At 36.5% G+C, this 12,054-nt stretch overlaps 1 protein-coding gene across 6 annotated transcripts in view; it reads right to left on the bottom strand.

The window, feature by feature from the left end:
* IRAG1 (inositol 1,4,5-triphosphate receptor associated 1) overlaps positions 1–12,054 on the bottom strand; it is an 81,929-nt gene that overhangs the window by 67,170 nt on the left and 2,705 nt on the right. For all 6 annotated transcript variants that reach the window (XM_068398612.1, XM_068398609.1, XM_068398608.1 and 3 more), the window contains exon 2: positions 4,368–4,470. The gene's annotated coding sequence lies outside the window, so the exon portion shown is untranslated. The remainder of the gene's footprint in view (positions 1–4,367; positions 4,471–12,054) is intronic.

Raw genomic sequence — 12,054 nt, 5'->3', positions numbered from 1 at the left:
TACACTCTTCCAGTTCACTGCCTCTTCAACTGAGGTGAGTCAGACACAGGTTGAATTGTACCTTTATGGCACACAAAGAATAAATTTCTCAGTAGTGAGAATCTGTCCCACAAACCTGTAGCACTCCTAACACAATACTGATAAATGAGCTAAGGCTGGGCTTGTTGACCTTTTTTGCACATGTATTCTCAAAATACAAATTGCAAATGAATGTCTGAGGATAGAAAATAGCCTTATGTCACTAATTTATTAAAAATCATTTGCTTCCATTAGAGTTTTGCCATATTTCCTCATTTTGGTTGTAAAGAGAAATTGTCTTTAGAATAATTCCATTTAATTAAACTACAAAATATTTTTTTTATACAACATTAAAGCAACAGATTTATTATCAGGGAAATATATATGATTTCATTCTATCTTGTGTGACTGCTTCCATAGTCAGTTCTACAGGTGTGCCTTTTCTTATTTAAAAGATTTTATTCCAATTCTTGTCTTTGGTCCAGGGAAGAATTGTCATGAAACATTTAATTTTATCATATACGTATTTCAAGTTCAAAGCTTCTGTGGTACAAACACAATGCTTTAGTATCAAGCATTTTAAATGGTATATTTTTCTTCCAATTAAAAATCATTGGGATTGATGAATTTTGATCTAAATAAAATATATCCACACACATTTGCTACAAAGTAGGAGCAAAATATAACTTGTTTGTTCTATCACTGCAATGTCAATTTCTTGAAGGAAAAAGAGGGGTTTGTAACTTTTTTTTTTTTGCTTTGGCTCATTAAAAAGCATTAGAGAACTTTTGAAAAAAACAAACAGTTTTTCCAACATCCAAAAGTTAAATTCTAGTCTCAGTATTCCTCTTCCCCTTGAAGCTCTCATGTTTGCAGTTTTGCCTTAAAAAATGTGTTTTGGTACCCATTATGAAACTTTCTCCAGTTTACTTACATCTCTTTATCAATTCAGTTAAATCAAAGTGAACGCTAGCTTTACACATTAGTCCTATTATAGTTGATATAGAGAAAGCAAAACCTGATAAGCTGAGGAAGTGATTTTTATTATTTTTTTTCCTTACAGACAACGCAGATATTTGCTTTTACTTGTCAAGTGAAAATGCTGTTTTCATTCATAGATTCATCAGTTTGGATATGGCTGGATACAGTTGCTAAATGCTGACCTGAGATTTCTTTCAAATGTTTCTACCAAAACTAGTAACACCAAATTTGATGCTCCTTCCCCTGCAGAGGACAAGGGAAGAAAAAGAACCTAGACCTATTCCATTCTGTACATCATCTTCAATAAAAGAGTTATAATACCACTTGCCCTCAACAGATTGAGAGGCATGAGAGTGTGTGTAAAGGGGACCTTTCACAGACTCACTTTAGCCTAAGGCCATTTGTATCCCTAAGTTTTCTGTTTGTTTGTTCGGTTTGGTTTTTTGTTTGTTTTTAAGTCAATTTAAGTTCCTGCCCTAAAAATCAGGAACTTAATTCAGGCTCTCTGAATTGCACTCTGGAGGAACCTCTCTCTTCTCAGCTGACTACAGGGGAAGCCCAGGGAGGCAAACTTCATTAGGCTAAAATTAACCTTTTTTTATATGACCCCCTTTCCTGAAGTGACTTACATCAGATTACCTTCCAAATAAATTGCTTGGGGCAGGGAAAGGAACAGGGGGCTACAGAGAAATAGCTTCTATCCTTCTCTTAATTCTTAAATTTATTGGCTAAGAAATTAAAATCTTCAGAATTAAAATAACAATTCTCTTTATTAGACTTCTCTTCTATCCAAATCCCAGGCTGCAGTCATGAGGAAACCATCTTCCCAATAGTTTTGCCTCACAAATGGAAAGAAATAAAAAAGCTAGAACTACAGTTACAGGTTTTCTATAAACATTTAATGTATGTTCCACTAATCTTTTTTCATATAATTCCTTTATTTCTTCTTTATAACACATACCAACTGACTACAAACAAGTAACACTTGCCAAGCTAGCTTAACAAACAAGATACACAATGTCTAGATCTATGCAAAAAAAAAAAAATTGAAATCTGTCTAAAGATAACTTAATACCAATGATACTGTTTGATCTGTATAAATAAGATGATGTGAAATTGTGTTGAACGTGTTTCTAAGACATGTAAAGATTTTTTCCAACACAAACTTTGTTGTTGTTAATGTTTCTTAGTTAGAACAATGTTTATTTTAATTTCCATGGTGCTTAATGGCAACCCACAAATTCATTTTTCTAAGAGTTCCCTCCAAGTGTTTTGTTTTAACCTTCCTGGAGAAAAAAAAAAAAAAAGTATATTTTTACAGACCAAAGAAGATAAAGTTACTAACTGAACATGCCATTTTTGTGTTTTTGTTAAAGGAAATATTGAAATTTAAAGTCAGAGCCAGCTATGATTTTTTCCCAAAACTCTCATTATCCGGTTAACTCAAATGATTTTCTGAAGCAACAACAGAACCTCTAAGATAAACAAACTGGGCAACTACAATACTTTCCATAACAATTCATTTGCCAACCTGAGTGAATAATACTACAGTTTTCTATCACCCGTGAGAAAGAAAAAAATACTTCAATTCTAAATGCATATTAATCATGTTTGTGAATTAAGTTGAAGCAAAAAGGTGTGTTTCAATCACATAGCTTGCGTTAATTACAACCAATATCTTAACTGAACATTGTACTGCAGAGCTTCATGAATATTCAATGACAGAGTAACCAATTACACAATATTAGTGCTTTTGGTATTAAAAATTACATTTTCTTCTTCAATTTTTGCAGCAGAGTCACGGAATTTTATTTAGTTTACTCATCAGGTTCATCCTCTGACTTCACTTGTATTTCTGCAACTATATCAAGCCAAAAATAAGGTATCAGTAAGCCACATGACTTTTCTAGCCAATTTACTCTGCAAAGGCATGCAGAAGTTATTTGCTCAATTGACTTTCACAAAGCTACACAGTTGCAACCCTTACTATGATGAGTTAATATTCCTTCGGGATGTCTGTATATTGAAAACATGCTCAACGTGCTTTACATTGATACATTACTCAATCTCTACAACTGAGTAGAACATTGACATTTCATCAATTTAAATCATTATTTCACAGTACAAATGCAGCAGAAAATACTAGAACCATGCGTTTAAGAAAGTGAGGGATTCAACAGTTCAGTTCTGAACTATTCAGGAGAGCTGGTTCTTCACAGTATACTTTCACTGTATAATGGCACATCTTTCACTATATCTTCCAAATATTTTGGGAAAGATGAGCTTTTTGGGGTTTTGTTTGTTTGTTTTTCAAAAGATCTATTTAAGAACCTCAGAACATTCAAAATACTAGCAACACAATTTTTCAGCTTTTTCAAATAAACACTTGCTAATATAGCTAAGATTTACCACTGTGAAGAAGAAATGATCATTCTTCAATGTACTCAAGTGAAACTGGCCACTGTATCTTACTTCTTCACCTGAACTGTTTATCAGATGTGGGTATTGTGTAATACTGCTTCAGGACAGGTTCTAGTTATTAAATTCACTATAGTAAAACTCATCATGTTATCTATAGTAGCTGTCTGGTCTTCTGCACTTCTGAACTAAATCTCACTTTTCTCACATACACAAACCATACTGCACTTTCAGTTAGCAAGAATGCACAGTTACATACTGACTTTATGATGTAACTTCCATCACTGAACATCCACCTAGGCAGAGCATTGAACTCAGTGGGGATTATGTTTGATAGCTATGGACAAAAACATAACTCTGAATATTAGTTAGGCAATCCAGCAATGATTTTTATCTTCTAGTTCATTAACTTCAGTTTCTGATCTGGACTGCAAAGGATTAACGTTTTCACGGACAGTAAGCTACCACTGGTGGCCTCAATAGAAGAGGAGTGTACAAACACAGAAATTGGTGTCATATAAACGTGGGGGTTTTTAGCATTCCAGATCTTCTCATCTATAACTTTTATACTATTTTTTATGAACAATTTAGTTAAAATTGGTTTATGAAGCAGCACTTACTTTAAAAAACTAGCAAATGGTCAACACACGTTAACTAAAAAAAAAGAGACTGAAATATTTACAAAAATTGTCAAAATAACAAGTAGAATCATAGAATGGTTTGGGTTGAAAGATCATCCAGTTCCAAACCCCCTGCCATGGGCAGGGACACCTGCCACTAGACCAGGTTGCTGAAAGACCAGGTTGCTCAAAGTAGCTGACCTATGTAACTGTTACATGCACAAGACTCCTATTAACTTCACTGGATGAGATCTGCAAATGAGAAATTAGCTCAACTGTTTCAAATAACTGAAGTAAAATTTAAAATGCAACCAGAAAGCTAGACATTACCTATCAGAGGAATTTAAGGTCTGGAACTGTCATGGTCAGCATAGTGCTGTGTAGCACAGGTGAAGAAAGGATAGCGAAAATTCAGCAGCTGATGGTTGGAATGCTGTAGGCAGGAAAAAAAAGAAACAAAATTAATGTTATCTAGGCAGAAAAGGTTTTTTTTTTGTTGTTAACGCAAAAAAAACCCAGCTCCTCCCAAACAGATGATCAAGCAAAGAAAGAAAGCAGGATGTTACCACTGGTTAATTTCTTTCAAATAATCACAAAATAATTAATCAGTGACTAACAGAAATAAAGTATGTAGTCAGTTTGCTTAAGAACAAATGAGATCTTATTCTGCCATTTTTTACTGAAGTTAACTTCAACAAAATGGGCCTCTAGAAATTTCTAAAGTGACCTGAAGGAAGCCAAAGGGGGAGTTGTTTAACAGGAACACCATCTCTCTGGTTTTGTGAGCATCTGTTTAATGATGCTGGTTTTCCTAATGTTATTTAAACCCCATGAATCAAGGTGGGGGGGATGAAGTACATGTAAAACCAGTATTTGTATACTCTGAGTAATCTTCAGAGAGAGAGTCCAGTATTTTGCTGCATATTTTCTTGAAAAAACAAAATCTATGACAGGTGATTAAAAGGGTGCCTAAAGGAGCAGGTGCAAGCAAGCAGTTGTTCGTGATACGAACTCCTGAAGTTTCATCAACCTTAGAGCTTGCGTATTGACCTAATATATGCACAAACAAAGGGACATCACTGGTGAAGAAACCACTTCAGATGTAAGGAAATTTTCAGGGAACAGATTCTTGAGCCTCAGCTGCCTTCTTCAAATGACCAGAAAGCAGATGAGGGCTGCTGTCTCTGGGTATTACTTTACTCTCCCTGGCTGAGCTTCAAAACATCTGTTGCATAAGCAAAGCCTAATCAGAATGACTGCCTCTACCCAGACAGCTGACATTTATTCACTATGGGAAGAACCTGTCGACTAACAACATTCCCATGAGCCTGACTGGCATGCCTGAAGAGCAGACCGACTAGAGTCTATAGACTGTTCCCAATGACTGCAGAAACCTCAGATCTTTTCCCTTTAGGCACTGCAGCCTTGATGGAAAAATCTGAAAAATAGATGAGGGTCTGTTTTACAATCTAACAGTGCTCTGCACTGCTTTGGGAAGAAAACAAACATATGGACTGCCACCAACTATTAGAACTTAGTGTGAAGTCACAGGAGAGTTATCAGCATGTAGCTTTCATGATATGTTTCACACACATTTGCAAAAGTTTTCCAAAATAAAGTTAAGATACCAGTGCACAAACAGTTTTGTAACCTATGCCTCTCTACATTAAGAAACAAGGTGTTTCTAAGCAGCTGAGGTAAGGAAACTTGTTCTTCAGGTATTTTATTTCAATGATTTAACATTTTATCTCCCTCATCATAACAAGCTCACTTGTCTCCTAGTCTCCTGCCAGTCTGGAAGAATAAGAGACAGCATTTTCTGTGCCTGGTTTTGAGCTTCACACATGCCAGGTTGCCAGCTGGCAGATCAAACAGAATCAGTGATAATTTCAGCTCACAGTGGAGCCTTTCTCCCTTAGCAGCACTAACCTGGGTCTCTCCTCTCTTACCACACCACTGATTTTCACTTGTATGAGCATACTACTTTTGAGATCCTCTCTTGCCAAATTCAAGAAGTTGGACAAGTTCAAAGGCTACTGGGAGGGAATGAAGGGAGGGCAGGGAAGAAGGGGGAAGGATAGTTGGCTGACAACCAGAATAACAGCATAATCTTTAGTCCAAGAAAAACAAGACCAAAAATAGATTTTGGAAAGAATAAATGCATAGCTAACACTTAAAAAAGGCTAGTGGACAATATATAATGAGAAATGTGCCTCTAACCAACAGCCATATAATTCTTTTTTCCTTGAAAAAATGCTTCTGTAGCCATGTTGTCTGTTCAACTCTCCCTTTTCCTCCCTGCACTACAATTACTTTTGAACTGGTGATCAGTTTCAACCAATGCTGACCCAGGGAATGGCAGGTATCAGGCAGTTTGCATTTCCATGGCAAATGTAAGTTCAGCAGTACAGCATCCAAAACAGAGACTATATAGAATAGCTTTGAAGTATAGAATAAACTGATGTTGTAACAATTGCGGTGAGGGTGCTATGTGTATAGGACACAGTTCTAATGAAAATCAGGTTTCTGTATTTCAAGAATTTGTCAGTTTCATGAAACCTAAAAACTATAGTTTATAAGTTTCACACATCTCCTTCTGTTGTCTTCTCCCCCTCCCCAATTAGGTTATTCATATAATCACATACTGTCAACAGTAAAAGCTACAATATTGTAGATGTATACATGTGAGAATTTTACAGGCACACTATATGTAACCACAGAAGCATCTCCCAAGTTTTACATAAAAAATAATCATTGCAATTCTAAGAAAAGCTTAATAAACAATATTAAGCTTAATAAACAAAATTAATCAATAAATATTTATGGATCTAACATCTGGACATCTCTACAAGATCTGTTAAAAAAAACAAAACAAAACAAAACCACAGTCAGTCCTGTTGACATTTTTGTTTAAGAATAAACCCTTTTGAAGGTGTTTGTCCAGTACGCCATGCAGAACAGTTGAGAAGGAAAGCAAACAAAGAATCCACATAGATCACAGAATCACAGAATCACAGAATCAACCAGGTTGGAAGAGACCTCAGGGATCATCGAGTCCAACCGTTGCCCTGACACCACCCTGTCAACTAGACCATGGCACTAAGTGCCATGTCCAGTCTTTTCTTAAACACATCCAGAGATGGTGACTCCACCATCTCCCTGGGCAGCCCATTCCAATGTCTAATAACCCTTTCTGAAAAGAAATTCTTCTTTGTTGAGAGAGACACATTCTTCCACGCGCATGGAAGTTTGTGCAGCTATAAAGCTACAAAATGTCAAAATTCTCAACAGTTAAAAACAAAATTGAAATATTAAAATTAAATCCCAAAGGTGCTCAAAATTCATTACAGAAAAATATTGCAATGAGGTTGCAAATACAAGCTATTCTGTGGTAGAAATGAGAAAGCTGCTACTATGTAACATTGCGACTCTTATTTTGAGAAAAACCGTAAGCTATGTACACAGTAGTAGTTTATTCAGACTTTTTACAAAAATAAAGTAGCACAAATGTACTTAGAAGTATTAGAGGATTTAGGTGTGTCCTCAAACTACAGAGTACCATAGTGCCTCTAGGAATCACTTCATCTATATGTTTACCAGCATAGTGACCCTTGAACAAGAACATTCATCCCTATCCAACATCTGAAACAAAAATTAAAATATGTATTTCTATCACTGATATATTCTTGATACCAGACCCCTCAACCGGACCTCAAGGTATATGTTAAGGAAAACACTTGAAATAACTATGTGACTGCTGTGGATTACCGTATTCAAACTGAAAAGCACGCTGTTATGCAGTTCGAGCCAATCTCATTCGAACCTTGAGGATTCTTCAAGCAATTAGGAATAATGAGAACAGAACAGTTATATTACTTTCAAACAAGGTTTCAGTTTTTCCAAGTCTTCTTTTCCCTAACTTGTTCCCCAGCAGAAGAGAGAACAAAGCATAGAAATGCCTGAAGTAACAATTCAATTCCATAACTGAACTTATAGTTGGCAAAATAACATGCCTTCCTTTACTTGCTGTGTTTTATGAAGGAAGTTGAATTTCCTGCTCTCTTCAAGAAGCAACTGAATGTTCAAGGCTTTGAGCCCCAGAGAGATGCTAAGGACTTCCATTAGCTACCACTTAATTTCTTTTCTTTTTGATAGCAGCGTTCCCATAGCTGCCTCGGGAGGCAAAGGCCAGACTGACTATTGTAATGTTACAGGGAGGAAATCTACACAGTTCAATGCACTCTCTATGCTGATTTTCACACTCGATATCATGGGATTGGAGGAATTTAGAGAAAGGTCAACATTATCAGCAACTTCTCTTGCAGAGAAATGGAAGTGCTCAAGTATTGAACTCTGTCACACAAGTCATGAAGAAGCAACTGAATTAAGCAGGGATCCAACTATCTCTTTGGACACAGGCACTTTTGGGATTTATAGAGTTAGGCCACATTTTGCTCACAGATAACAGCACAGGTCACCTGGAAACTATGTGGCAACTCCGCCCTCTAATATACTGAGCATCTTTGTCACGTTCTCTGTCCCACAATCACCCTGTCCCAGAAAGCGCTGGTAACGCACTATGGCAATTTGTACATAATTTTGAGATTTTTATTGCTATAGCAACCGAGTGTAGGCATTTAAAACATAGCAACAGACTTTTTATAGCACTTTCTTGCATGTCAAAAATGGCATGTTGTTTTATTTTCTAAGCAGATGCTCAGAAGATAAGTACACAAGATGATTGTACAGTACCCACCTTCAAAAGGAAGAAAAAACCTCCCAACTTCACAACCTCTGAATCATATAAGCAGACAGATAAGTGTAAGGCATATTGTGAGTTTAAAGGATTTTTGTTCTGAGAAAGCATATCACTAACTACTACCTGAGAACAAGATTAGGTGAAAAACTTTTGTTGATTTGTGCCCATTTTATAAAAGATGTGCAAGAAATTTACAAGGTCCTACTCTGGAGGGAAAAAACTTTTCGACTCTGATCTTTACCTGTTAAGAAACAGAAAAAGGGAAATTGCCTTCATATTAAGTGGAGCCAGATTCTCAGGAGGGATCAAAATCCACTGAGACAGACCCTTAGTTCATGCACACGGGCAAAGGTCTGCACATTACAAACACAGCAACAGTGATTTAGAAGAAGCGATAAGTTTGACCTGCTATGTGATTTAAGGAAACACAATTCATCATTTTCATAAGAAAGACTACTTTTCTCTGGTGTAGTATTTTGCTCTGGGTCCTTTAAGTTTTGTATCATTTCTACAAGTGATCAGTGAAAAACACCGCTTGGTGTTTAATGTAGTTTCTGAACACACTCAGAAATGGAAATACCAAGCAGCAACAGGACATATTTCCTGGGGGATCTTTAGGTATTATTCACCTTTCTGTTATGGTTATAGGTCAGCTTTGTATAGAGCAGGATGGTTGATGTTTGTCATTTTACCAACAAAAAACATTTAAAATCCGTATAACAGGAAATGTCAAAGATTTTTTTAAAAAATGAATCCAACAGGAAACGTCAAGAGCTTCTTATAAGGGTACAAGGTTGTTAATATTCCAGTGAGTCTATTCCATTAGCACATAATATATGAGTTTTGGAAGGGACATCTTAATGCTGTGTTTTATGCAGGAGATATTTCAAACAGGTTGCAAAAGCTCAGCACACAGATAAAAATTGAGTTTTTACATGCTGAGGTTTTAGAATATATCCCACAAACTGTTTCTCTCTGTCCCTCACAGGTATTTTCACCTAATTCAGTGAGTAAACACAGAGCAATTTTCAAGTCTCCCAATCTTGCTTTAAGTGTCTAAGATACTTAGGAATTCTGATACATCTGCTTGGTTTTCTACAGTCTGCTCCACTAACTACTGCACTTACTAAAAACAGCTTTTAGAGCAATGCTGGTAATTATACCTATCAAAGAATATGAATGATAAGTGTATTAACTGCAACAGCCCTCAGGGAAGTCAAGATGACAGGCACAATATTTAGATTTGCTTACAAGATTTTTCCAGTCTGAGATGATGTGCAGAACATCAACTTGACTTTGCACCTCCTCCTGGGGCAAACTCCACCCTCCATTGCAACTAGGGCCCTAATTATATCGTGCTATTTTCCTGAGCCCAGAGGGCAGTCACATTCATTCACTATTTTAAAAGAAAAATATGGGAAATTCAGTGGCTGAAATTGCGAATCTTTTATACTTTCTTATTTCCCTTCCTCTCCACAAGCTCTCCTCCAACTTATGGTTAGACATTTTACTTTTAGTTTCTCTGCTCAGCAGTTAGAGCACAGCTCAGCACAATTTTGGAAGTTTTAACAGGAAATGTTAATTGGCATACCATCCTTTATTATACTCTACCACCTGCACACATACACCCCCTTCTAAAAAGGCCTTTTCAAAGACATTTCAGAGAAACTGGGGGAACATTTGAATATCAAATAGTGGCTTTTTCTTTTCCAAAATTTCATAAACAGATCTCATTCTATGCATCCTACCATTTGTTAGTGCATCCCTCCAAGTTCAAAATAAGACGGACAAAAATAGACCCACTGCTCCTACTCAAATTCTCCTAGATTTCAGACTCTCATTTCCTGCTAACATACACTTTACTTTTGTGGTATTCACTAAGAGCCTGATCTGGCACCATTGAAGTCAACGGAAACTTTGCTAATTATTTCAAAAGCATAGGCTCAGAGCCAAATTCCCCATGTATAACTTCAGCATTACAAAACATTCTGCAGAATTATATAAACAGCAATAATGTTACTCTGAAGGCAAGCCCCTAGGCCGAACCAATTGCTGTACTGGACCCAGCAGCACAGAATTTCTACCATGTATCCATTTCCAGGGTGCAAAACCTTAAAATTGGTAAGAAATAAAAATGTGCAACTCCTTCATAAAATGCTTTCCCAACCACCACTGTTTGTTATATCAACTTTTCAATTCTTTTGCTCTTTGCAGAAATTGCAGGAACTAGCCCAATGGACTCTATTTTATAGCCACGAGATAGCACCTCTGTTTGGACAATCACTAAGATAAGTGTATTTGCACATAAATTAAGAGACAGCACAGTGATTCTAAAGTAACTTTGTATCATGGCAAAACACAACAGAATATGCTTTAGCATTAGCTGGGGAAAGAAACTTTCAGGTTAACATACACACTGACACATTACCTACCAAGTTTGCATGTTTCCTTCCCCACCCCTCTCATCCTCCTCCCTCCAACCAATCTTTGTTAGCATAAAAAAAACAACAAAACTTATTCTACAGGCCTTACTTGTCCAAACCCACAGGTGATAATATCTGCAATATTACAGGTCCTTGATGACTTGTGATACCTAAAGACTTTGGGGTTTATACATTTTAAGGGCAGGTAAAAGTTCTAGGAGATGATAAGGGTAAGGTAGTCTTGATTTCAGCTATTAGTTGGGGAGTGGTGGTGGCCATTGTCGGTATTGTTGTTGTTTAAGTCTTTCAGATACTCAATACATGTGGCAATTCCTATGTAAAATCAAATTTCTCAAATTATTTTCCAGACTGTAAAATTAATGATAGACACATTGAATTAAAAAGTAAAGAAACATAAAGATAAAGTCTATTACATCTATGCACTGAAGAGGATTAAATCTGGGGATGCTGTTAGAGGCCAAGGTCTCCAACAAAACCTGAAGCTACAAGTCCACTTGTTCTAAGTGTCAAATACTTCTCTCCTTTTCAGAATTCTTAGGACCTACTTTCCAGGGAGAGAAACGGAGTTATTATTTCAAAGTGCTACCATAACAGTCACAGTCTTAGTTCTCCACAACGTACCACTACATGTGTGCATAAGCAGTAATCCACATCTTGAGTCATTAGTTTATAAGCTTACAAAGATCCATCACCTACCCAGATGCCCTTTCTGTCAGTGATACTGAGATCCAAAACATCTCTTTGAACCACTTTTCAAAGCAAGTACAAATGGAGAACACATCACAAGGAAATTCTTCTGCTTCATTTACAGGAA

This window comes from Nyctibius grandis, chromosome 4, assembly GCF_013368605.1.
Source record: "Nyctibius grandis isolate bNycGra1 chromosome 4, bNycGra1.pri, whole genome shotgun sequence".
Taxonomy (NCBI): Eukaryota; Metazoa; Chordata; class Aves; order Nyctibiiformes; family Nyctibiidae; genus Nyctibius; species Nyctibius grandis.
The sequence above is the reverse complement of the archived record's forward strand: the minus strand, read 5'-3'. Positions and strand labels throughout refer to the sequence as shown.